General features: G+C 37.9%; 1 long non-coding RNA gene across 1 annotated transcript; it reads left to right on the top strand.

Moving 5' to 3' along the window:
* Positions 1–5,279: 5,279 nt before the first annotated feature.
* LOC108503105 lies at positions 5,280–10,573 on the top strand. Its single transcript, XR_001876726.1, has 3 exons — positions 5,280–5,480; positions 7,048–7,167; positions 10,283–10,573. It is a non-coding gene; the product is annotated as an uncharacterized LOC108503105 (long non-coding RNA).
* The last annotated feature ends 408 nt before the right edge of the window (positions 10,574–10,981 follow it).

Consider the following 10,981-nt stretch of genomic DNA (forward strand, 5'->3'; position numbering starts at 1 on the left):
TTGTTTATAAATATATATATATATATATATACACATAAGGAAAACAACACCGCTTCTACAGAACTTGCAGATCCATTGCACATTGTGTGCCTTGGTCTTACAGGCATCTACTCTGCAAGTGTCAGTGCCCATCAGCCCAAGCTTCTTTGTGTTAGATATTCTCCCTGCACTGCCTTTTGCTGATGATTGAAAGGAAGATGAGAAGATAAATGCTCAGAGAGGATGAGGCAGGAGCAATAAAGATGAGGATAAATGTCTAAGAGATGAGAAGTATCAGTAGCGCTTGTGTATGAACCAAGCAGTTGGGAGGGGCTGTGGTGGTTCATTTTCAGCTGGGATCTGCTGAAAAGAGGTGCTTTTTTAGGGCTACTTTGATGGCATCAGGCGGTGTTATTATGGATAATGTCACAAACTCTGCTGTGCTATCACAGAGGTTACTGTTGAATATGGGTTGAGCACATGTGATATCATTAGGTAGTATCTAATATTACTGTTCAACCAAAAACTTGGAAGGACTATGCAACAAAAGAAGTTAATTCCCAACCCAAATGTTTTATGTGTAAAAAAAAGGGCTTGATATTATATTGTTATTTGCAGGAGCCTTTGGAAGATCTTATTTCCCCAAGTGATTGTGCTACTGAAAATGCTTCATTTATTTTGTATTTATTCTGTCACGTATTTGTAGTGGAATCCAGTGTGGATTCTTAAAGCAGCTTATGAAGCATTTTTCTTAAGATGTGATTTCATTAGGTTCTTATCAAAAAGCAGCATCTAATTTTTTATTCAAAAGGATTCCTACTACACAGACACATTCAAAAGTTAATGTTTGTTCAAACCACAGATTCTTAGACCAATTCCTTCCTCCCTCAGTGCTCTAACTGAGAAATGACACATGCAATTTTAAATGGCATGTCAATAGCAGAATACTCTGCACTGTGGGACTAACTAAGCAGACTACACTGACATTGCACAGACATACTTCACTCCTCTGGCTCAACTGAATAGATTCTCAATATTCTCATGTTGAATTGTTTGGCATAACTCATCGAGTTGGAGTAATGTTGCATTCACATCAAGACATCTTCCTCTACTGTAAACTGACTGGTTTCAGAGGATTTACATCAGGAATTAATATAGTTTGAGAACGTTAATAGTATTTTCTATTTGAAGATTTTTCTCCATGTCAGTGTAGTTCTCCTTTTCCTGAATTTTTGTACTGTATCATATTTGAAAGCTGTTTCTTTGAGTTTGCTCTTCACGTGTCTTGCTTTAAACCTTCTGTCCAGCTCTGCCTTTCTAACTTGGGCCACCTTTTCATCTTAGGGGACTTCTTGCTTGTAGGTTCTCTTGCTCTAGCTTCTGATAGCTCATTTGTTTCACATCAACTCTCTTAAGCTTGCTCTGGGTAATCCCAGAGGTGTGTTCTTGCTGGCTGCCAGGTACCACAGTGACAAGGACATGACAGGCACCCGCACTGGGACATGAGTGCACATTGTAATTAGCTCTAAGTTTGTGATGTACAGGTGAACACATTAAACAAGGACTCAGCATTCCTCTTTCCTGCTTTCTGCCATGTTCCCAGCTGAAAGGATTACGCCGCTGAATGACCTTCTGCTTTTTTCAAAGGTATTCAGCACCACGTGCCCTGTTTCCAGTCTGTTGATGGAGAGGTTTAGGAACGCATGCAAACGACCAGTGTGATCAGGCAAAATGTCCAATTTATTATTTAAATCAGTTAACTTTTATACAGTTTAGTTTGCTCAGGGTACATGCTCACAACAAGACGATTGGATAGCTCAGTTTGTGCACGCGTCTAATGCTCTCAGTTTATTGGATCTGAAGCTCTGTCCATGCGACCTGAAATCATTCTTGGCATAAAAAGCTCTTTCTAATTAATCTGCTTTTAGAGGTTTTCCTAAATCTGCAGGTGTACCTTTATCTCTAGTTTCTCAAGGTTTTCTTTCTATAAACATATTATGTTCTCAAACCTTATAATTAGACACACAGCTAACAAGTATAAACATCACATATTTTCACACAGTCTATAAGTATAAACAATACATGCTTGTCACTTCCATGGCAAGCAAGGCCTACAGAGTGCAGGAAAAATTGTTCAGAGAAATCTCTCTGTTCTGGCGACACCAGTCTTCCTTGTAATAAGTCCATAGGAAAGGCAGACTCTTAGCTTGTCTGTGCTGTGGATTCCACATTGTGAAATGGGTAATAAAAATTCCTTACTTCTTGGAAATGTCATGCAGTATAATGACATAAAGGGAATAGGGGATTCTGAGCTTCTTCTGTGTGCAATTAAACACAAAATCCTTTTATGAGTTGAAAACAGACTTTTCTGTCTGTTGGCTAGTAGTCCATTTCTTTTGTGTGTAGAGAGATTTGTTCAGCACTGCACAGATAACCTTTTTCTTTTTTCCCCTACAAAAATGCTGCTTGAGTTCAGTAAATCCACCACAAAGCCCACAATATCTGAAATAGACTTTACTCGCACCTGCCATCTCCTATTCCAAATGCTATATCTATTGAAACACTCCTCTATATTCTGCATGTAGCATCTCAAACAAGCTGAATTATTTCATCTGCTACAAAGGGATTAAACATGTCAACAGTAATTATCTTTGGCTTAATCTCTGGCAGTTGCTTTTCCTTAAATATGCTCAGAGGTTCATTATAACTTTCTCACTGAATCTCTTGCTGCATAAATCTACCAAGGTATCATTTGCTGGCACAGCAAGTGCTGACACATTTGTCCACTCTTGCAAACAGAAGATGGTCAGGAGGGTTTTACTCATAAATTCTAATCTGTGTTGTTCCAGTTAAAATCCCAGCAGAGCTTACACTCTGCTTGGAAGCCTCTTAGGCTGCTGCTAGAAAGTGATTCTAACCTACGAGGGGACTGAGAATTTTTGCAAAGCTTTGTCTTATTAATATGAAATACTTTGTGCTTTAAATTCTAATGACAGTCGAGCTGCCAAGGAGAACTGGCAGATGTGAGTGAGGACAAGAGAGCAAGCAAGAAGAATGACTAACTTGACCTTTAACTTTCATAGACTTTTCAAAGACACCCTACCCCCTCCCCAACAGGAAAGGGCTCCTGAGAGTTTCAGTTTATAAAATAACTGAATAGTTTTTTGTAGACAAAATATTTCAAGTGCTGTTTTTCAAAACCTATTTGTAATTTGTATTGTTAAAATAAGTTTAGCTTCATGTTGTGATTAATGAACAAGTTTTCTTACTTAAAATGACTGTAAAATGTCATTTACCAAAGCCTTGCAGTGAAGGTTTTGATAAAAATACCACAAAAGTCAAGAGAAATAAAAAATTTTGTTAACATCAGGTTTTAAAGGGTGTTTCTTTTTTTTTGATATTAAAGCCACGTTTCACACTTTTGAAATATTTTTATTGGAAAAAAGTATGTCATCAAATATACATTAATCTAGAACTGTATGAGAAAATAACTTACAGTCCTCTATTATTAAAGGAAACTTGTGTTTATTACCTTTTCATTGTATTCCTGCTGAAAGCCTGGCAATTAAAGCTAATAACTAGACAAATACATTTAGGGTGCTCTCTGGGCACTATAATATTCCAGATGAGGTTGTTGGCATAGACGGTACAATGCAGTAATACTTGTGCTCCAAGAAGGCGCAGAGGATGATAAATACACACTGTGGTGTGCCCATCAAAATAAAATCCGGTTTGCTCTGCTTGGCAGCCTCACAGAAATTATAATTCTCTGAGGATATTTTCTTGTGGAGATACAAAGGGGGAAAAAACCCAACTTAAATGCATTTGAATATTCATTTCTTAGCTATCTTGTTCTGTTTTGTTTTTTCCCCCTTGGAGAATGCAGGAAAATGTGTGGCACTCTAACAAAGAGCCTTTTTTTCTTCTGAATAATCTGACATGGGAAAATTCTGCATCCAGTGAAGATTATGATGAACTGGGGTTTTCACTGTGAATACCCTCCTGGCTGCACTCCAGAATGTGGCCTGTCAGTCAGGTGTACACTATGTGCAGCATTTGCTCCTTTTCCCCCTGGAGGGACTGATACAGTGTTTGGCTACAACTGAGAGTTGTCCATTAAAATGACAGGGGCCTGGAAAGACACTTGGCGGGCTGCACTCCTGAGATGAGGTATAATGGGCTGTTAACAGTCACACAGGCACCTTTTTCAAGGACCATTTATCCTGAGGGAAGCTTGCTGTGCATCCTGACCAGCAAAAGATGGGCTCCTTGTTGATAGTTTAAGAAAGGGTAGCTCCTCTTTGGAGAACTTTGTGGTGTGAAATGATGCCTGGTGGTGTGAACCTGCACCCAGCACATCCCGAGACTGAGGGTGAAGGTTTGTCACTAGGCTGGGGCAACAACCAGTTGGTTTTTACACCTATTTGCTTTTGCTGTCTCTTGTCTCTTGTTACAGTAGCATCCAGGAGCATCAGCCGAAACAAGGACTCTGTTTTGATATGCTGTTCACAACCACAAAATACACAATGACAGATTTTTCCAGCAATTAGGGTGCTTATTATTTCAAAACTGGGCTTAGATTTTCTAAAATCCTTGCTCAATTCAGTTGATTGCAGACTGCACAAAAACAGCTGCCTCTGGCTATGCCTGGAATTATTTTAAATTTTCTGCATTATAGATAAGCCAACATTTATTGGGCCAAAGAGTGCAAAAGAATTAAAATCTGTTACAGCACCTTCATCTGTGAGAAGATGCTCCTGTGCCTCCAGTGTTTCACACAAAATACCTGTACATTGTTCGATGTAGGGCCAGAATGGCATGTGGCTGCCCCCAGTTTTCAATTGCAATGTCTTTCTTTCTCTGTCCCAATAAAAAGTCCATTATGCTCTACAAGTGAAAGAGCTTCAGCAGAAGAATTGGGAGTATTCTACTGTGGTTAAGGCCATGCCAAGAGGAGATAGGACAGACAAGTTCAAATGTCCCTGTGTAGAGAGGAAATTCAACTGTCTTACTAGGGAGGATTTCCAGATGAATTTTGTGGGATGGAGCAGAGGAAGCTACTTAATTCTAGAAGACGGTGTAGACTTTAAAAATTCTGAGGAGAAGAAGGTGCTACCTTTAATTTTTTTTAAATTAATTTTATCGAAATTAGAGGCCTGGATGGGGTGAGGGAGAAACTTATTGAGCATATTAAAAGCTCAGCTTTTCACCCTCTCTTGAGCTTGTGGGAGCAAGAGTATGTCCCCTTTATGCATTTAGGCAGATATGCATTCCTTTCTTAGTCTATTTAAATAATTATCTTTACATTAAAAAAAGGTAAATTCTTGGATTTTTTTATCTGGAGTGGGGAGAAAAAAGCAAGGTTCAAACACATCTCTGTTCCCCATTCACCACATGCACCACATGGAAGAATAGAAAAGCCAGCACCACTGCTGATTCTTAGTTCACTTCTCAACATCTGGATTTCATCTGAAAACATGATCAAAGAGAGACACTATCAGGTAAGGTTCAATATTTTTCCTTTAGAATTTACAGGATGCACAAAGCAGCATTGACAGACAGTTTTAAGCAATTAAATACATGAATCAAAATCAGAATCATGTCTTGGTTTGAAGGGCAGATTTGAGTGGACTCAAGTGGCAGGGTCAGGTTCATTCAGTCATGAAAAAACAAAAGCTCCCTATTCGGTGAGCTAAACAGGAGAGAGATGTGCTCCCAAAGAAAATGCAGGGAACGATGGATGGGTCTTGGCATGGAAAGCTGCTGCTTATATCAGAAAGGATACGATGGAAACTTGTGTGCCCTGAAAAGCAAACCTCTCTGCAATGACCTTGGTGGAGTGTGAGTGCCGTGAGTGGTCTTTATACACAGGCCAGATTGTTCTTGAAAATTTTGCTTTCCTTCACATAATTGCTGGAATGAATCTGAGGCAGTACAAGGCCAGTTCTCTGCTCCCATATCAGTATGGGAATGGTTTCCCAGGGTGATTGACAGATTATTGGGTTGGAGATAAACATGTTTCTCCAGTTGTTTGCAGAAAGTCCTGCCTCACGTTAAGTCATTTCTCTCCATAATCAGTGAATCACAGATCGAGATAAACACTCATGCAGAGACAATAAAACTAATTTTTATTTTTATAATTAAATCTTAAGAGCCACCTGATTTTGCATTGAATCAAGACTATAATTTCAGCAGTAAACATCTGATATTTTATTGTAATGAAGAATCTGAGTATGAATAGAGCCACATTTTTGATTAATTAGAATCTTGTTGCCAAGGAATTAATCTGTTTTCCCTTCTCTGAGGAAAAAACCCAACCCTCTCTAAAATGAGTTTCTCAGCAGGGATAATTACAGAAATGTTGAGTGAACTCCAGCAGCAGACATGTTTCAACATTTCTTTGTTTTCCTGGAGTAAGGGGGAATATGGGAGAGAATAGATGACCATTAAAGACTGAATATGGCTATTATTTTTTCTGACTGTAAAGTAACAGAAAAGTTAGTCCTGGACTTGGGATTCTCAGTCACTAAACTATTTCTGGGTGAGATAAGAGCGAGTTTAACTCAGGCTGTAATAACTCAGAGCTGTATTCAGATAGAAATAGCTCCAGGGTGGAAGTCTACACTACTTAGCTGCTGCTGTATCAACTGAGGGATTGCTGTAGTAATACGTTACACGACTGTGCTTCCTTAGATGATCCTTTGGACTGATACCCATTTCCTATTGAGGCCATGGGGGTGATGCTAACAGAACTGACAGGCCCCCCAAATGAGTTAACTGTACTGCAGTAAACTTTACTGAATTACTTGCAATTTATGGATGTGAATCCATTTGTGCACATGGCAAGCTAACGTGTAATTTCCATGGGTGTGAATAAATAGAACAACCACTTAATATTTTAAAATGTTGCTTTCTGTCATTACTTATGGCAGCAGGGGATGTATTTCATTTCTTCTAAGGTTAAAGGAAGAAATGCTTTTTCTTTTCTAGGAAAAGCTACCACACTTGCATGATTTGTAATTAGTAATGTGTCTGTTGCCATATTCCTGCTTTATTATGTCTCTTTAGGATGCAGCAAGCTATGTTCAAAATAATGATACCCAGACAGCGTTAGAAAATTCAAAAGGAGACTGTCTCCATATCAGAAGTGTGGGTTGAAATTGCTGCAGTTCAGGCTCATCAATATTGGTAAGTGTTTGAGATGTGAGTAATTGAAACTTGCTGTTACTGTGCTTCTAGCAAAGTGTGAAATTGAGGAACTAGAAGACAATACCCAAAAGCACAGATGCATGACTGCAGTTTTGAATGCTTTCCTTGTGGGTGACCGAAGGATTTTATTGCCTGATTGCCTCAGAGTGGAGAGCACAGAAACTCTTTGGGATGAGAACACTTTGAATCCTAAACTTTACTTCTTCATTTTACTGTTAAAAAAAACCCCAACCCAAAGCCCTGTGTAAGACTGATCAATGGTACAATCAGCTGTTAGCTTAGCTGACAGCTAATGACAGCTGACAGCTGACAGCTGACTGTACTGATGATATTTTTAAATCACTTTCTCTGGGAGACGTGTAGCGTAATTTTTCTTGTGTGAGTGCTGCTTGTTTAAACAAGCAGCATATGATATATTTTGAGCTGCAAATTTTTTGTGTAAACTCAATTTTGTATCTGTCTAGGATTCCAAATCTTCGTTCGTGAAGCCTACCCATGATGATCTGTCTAGGATAGGGAGAGATATTTTATCCCTTTCTGGTCAGCTACATTTATGTCTCATGGAAGCAGTGAATGAATGCTATTTAAATTAAAGTGCCTCAATATATACATTTATCATTCCCATGAGTTCTTTTTAAAGAGAATAAAATGTTGTACATATACTAGAAATTGCACCCAAAGAGTCTTTTCACTCCAGGAGGAACTGAATGAATACAGTGAATCCCAATTTCTTCATGCTTCTTCTCTGGAGGGTGAGTCAATTCAAAATTCAGGTATTCCACTCAAATCCATAGTCTGCCTCAACTCCGAAACTTTATAAACATCCAGTTATGAAGTGAAACAAACAGCAGGTTGAGATTGACTGCTAACTCATAGATATATTTTGTTTTCTTTCTTGCTCTGATTAATATTTTATTCCTTAAACTGTGCTGCAAACTCCACTGAGACTATACTTACAGGAGCTATATTATGAAAGAGTGACAGATTGTGGATGAGGAGAACCTTTTTCATAAATCATTTCCCTTTGCATCGCTTCCATTTTCTCTTCTGTAAAATAATTAGGTAAAAATACCATATTCTTTCTGGTACTAATAAGAAAATTTGTAAAACAAATTAATTCTTTGACTCCAGGCAGTTGCATTTTATCTACCAGCCCTCAAAATACAACAAAAAAGGTATCAGAAGCTTGACCTGGTGTCCCTTCCTGCTTGCTAATAAATCTACTTCTGTTTCTTTCACAATTTCATCACAGATATGGGCTTCAACCTCTCCAGTGTTAATATCAAAACCACTATTTTGGGTTAAAAAAAAAGGAACTTTCAGTCTATTAGAGTGTAACAGTATCGTTCCATTGCACATTCTACCTCCTTAAGAGGTTGTCACAGCAGCAGTAAACCAAAGATTAGTTAAAAGCCATGACAAAATTGTAACATTCCTTTTATAAAAAAACAGGCAATGAAAAATTTCCACCCCATTGAAAATTCCTGCTCTCTTACATCTTCTTAACTGACACTTAGTGCTTGGATAATAATGAGAACATAGGAAAAAAAGATTATAGCTTTATGTTAGTGACAGTAGAGTTATGGCCGAAGATCTGCTTTCATTCTAAGCCTTCATTTTCAGCACTTACAGCTTTCTGAATATATTATCTTTTGGGCTCCCATTACACATGCTTCCTTTCATCCCAAAAGGTGGTATGTGGCTTTTTTGTTTAGCCTTTTTCTTTATTCTTTCATAACATTTTCTTGGCTATTTATTTGATACCATAATATGTGAAAAAGTATCTTCATTATTTCATCAATAGTTCAGATTTATTTTATTTTTTTTTTGCACATTAGTGTTGGTGCTTCTGCAGATCATCTGCCTTTGATACAGTAGAGGAAGTTTCTTTTATAGATGACTATACAAAGTTCTTAAAACCTGCCTGCTCTGTTTATGTTTTTGCTTCTTGAAATTACCAGGGAATGTTTCCTTAAAGAAAGAACCCTAAAGTGTGATATCATGGTTAAAAATGTAAATATCTGCTAACTCGTTCACAAAGTTGCTCTGTGTGAATAGTGGCTACACATATTATCTGAGTAATAAGAATAGATGATTTCTGAAAGTTTAGAGCAGGATTCCACTTTCTTTTATCATGTGGTGGGAGAATACCATCTGTTTCACCAAAAAATGCCATAAATAAAAGCCAGAGTTCATACACAGCTTCAGTTTTGAATTTTTCTAACACCCACAAACAGTAACCTCCCTTTGTTTATGATACAGTTTTGATTAGTGGGCTTGATGTGGGGAAAATTATGAGGAATGAGGAAAGTCAAGTCCACTGCTGTCAGCCCCCAACAATAATAATTTCAGTCTTTTGGCTTTCATTGTAAATGGATTAACTCAAAAGATGAGTTAACATTGAGGGTTTTGTATTTCATTGAGAAACTACTCCATGTGCCTGTGTGCATACACAAAAGGAATGAAGGATCAGCAAAAAGAACCAAAGATCATTAAACACAAAACCCAAATCTTGAGTGGAAGTTTCTCTCACACAACTATAATCTACAGTCTTTCCTAACTTATTTAAGATGGTAAATATTGTTTATTTGAGAGCTTAGCTAGGCACTTTATTATGTTTTTAACTACCATTAGGTGCGGATCCAGCAATATATCAATATTGTCCATTGTAATCATGAAACAAAAGGGAGTTTGTAGAGAAAAAGCTTCAGTAGAAAACAAATAGTTAAAATCTACACTATCTGTTCCTAGGGCCAAGTTTGCTGTGGTGCTTGACTCAACTGGAACTGGCAGTAGCATCTTGAAGTAACACACACAAAACGTATCTAAGCAAGGTCCTCCTTGCCCTCAGGGCCTCTCTAAGGCCATAATTTCACAGTGGAAGTGGTCCTGGCAGTGCTGGCTGCTGCTGGTCTCATTAGGACTGGGAATATGGTTGGTTTGTTTGTTTTCCTATTATTTATGCACATTTAAAATGCATTTAAATAAATATGTGAAGATTTCAGAATTCTTAAGTCTCAGACAGTGAGAAAACATAGAGTCCCCGAAGAAGGACATAAACAGACATTATGGAAATACTGTCTTGTCTTTCCAGGCTACCATAGGGCATTATAAGGAGAGACATCCAAGGAAAATCCAAGGCTGTATATCACCGCATGCTGTGAGCAAAACTCCTGCAGTCATAACCTAATCATGACATCTGATGGCCACTAAAAACTGCATCTTTTTGGAACAAGGTTTAGTTATGATAGAGGTAGCATAAAAACGATGGCCTTGAAAATGTGTGGTTTTCTTTTAAAGGAAATAGTAAGTATGGGTCTAAGGCATAGTTGTATCCTTTCTCTTCCTTCTTTTCCATAATTTCCCCCCCTCTCCTCCCTCAAATCTCTCCCAATAGCTTGGTCAACAGCATTTTCTTGCTTCATTGGTTTTGAAAAGGACTTGCTGTTCCCTGCTGTTAGATTATTTCCAGGAGACTGTCTCAGGTCAATAGTCATAACATTTCTTGCTTCACTCCTTCTTTCCCCCACTCAGAGAGAAAAAATAATAAAATTAAACAAAAAATAAGTTAACAAATTAACTTGGGAAGTGGGAAAGGCAAGCATGTGTGTATTTACGTGATTAATCCAGAGATTTAAGGTATGGACCCTTCTTTTTGTTTTCAAGCACCTGTTCTTTGCATGCAATTGCCTTAGGAAATTTCTCCTAGCAGCTAAGTTTCAGGTGAAACTACCAAAGAAATATAGGGACCTTTAATTGGTATTAATTTTATTGCAACCTTAAAAAAAAAAAA

This window comes from Lepidothrix coronata, unplaced genomic scaffold (assembly GCF_001604755.1).
Source record: "Lepidothrix coronata isolate B3197 unplaced genomic scaffold, Lepidothrix_coronata-1.0 Scaffold130, whole genome shotgun sequence".
NCBI lineage: Eukaryota > Metazoa > Chordata > Aves > Passeriformes > Pipridae > Lepidothrix > Lepidothrix coronata.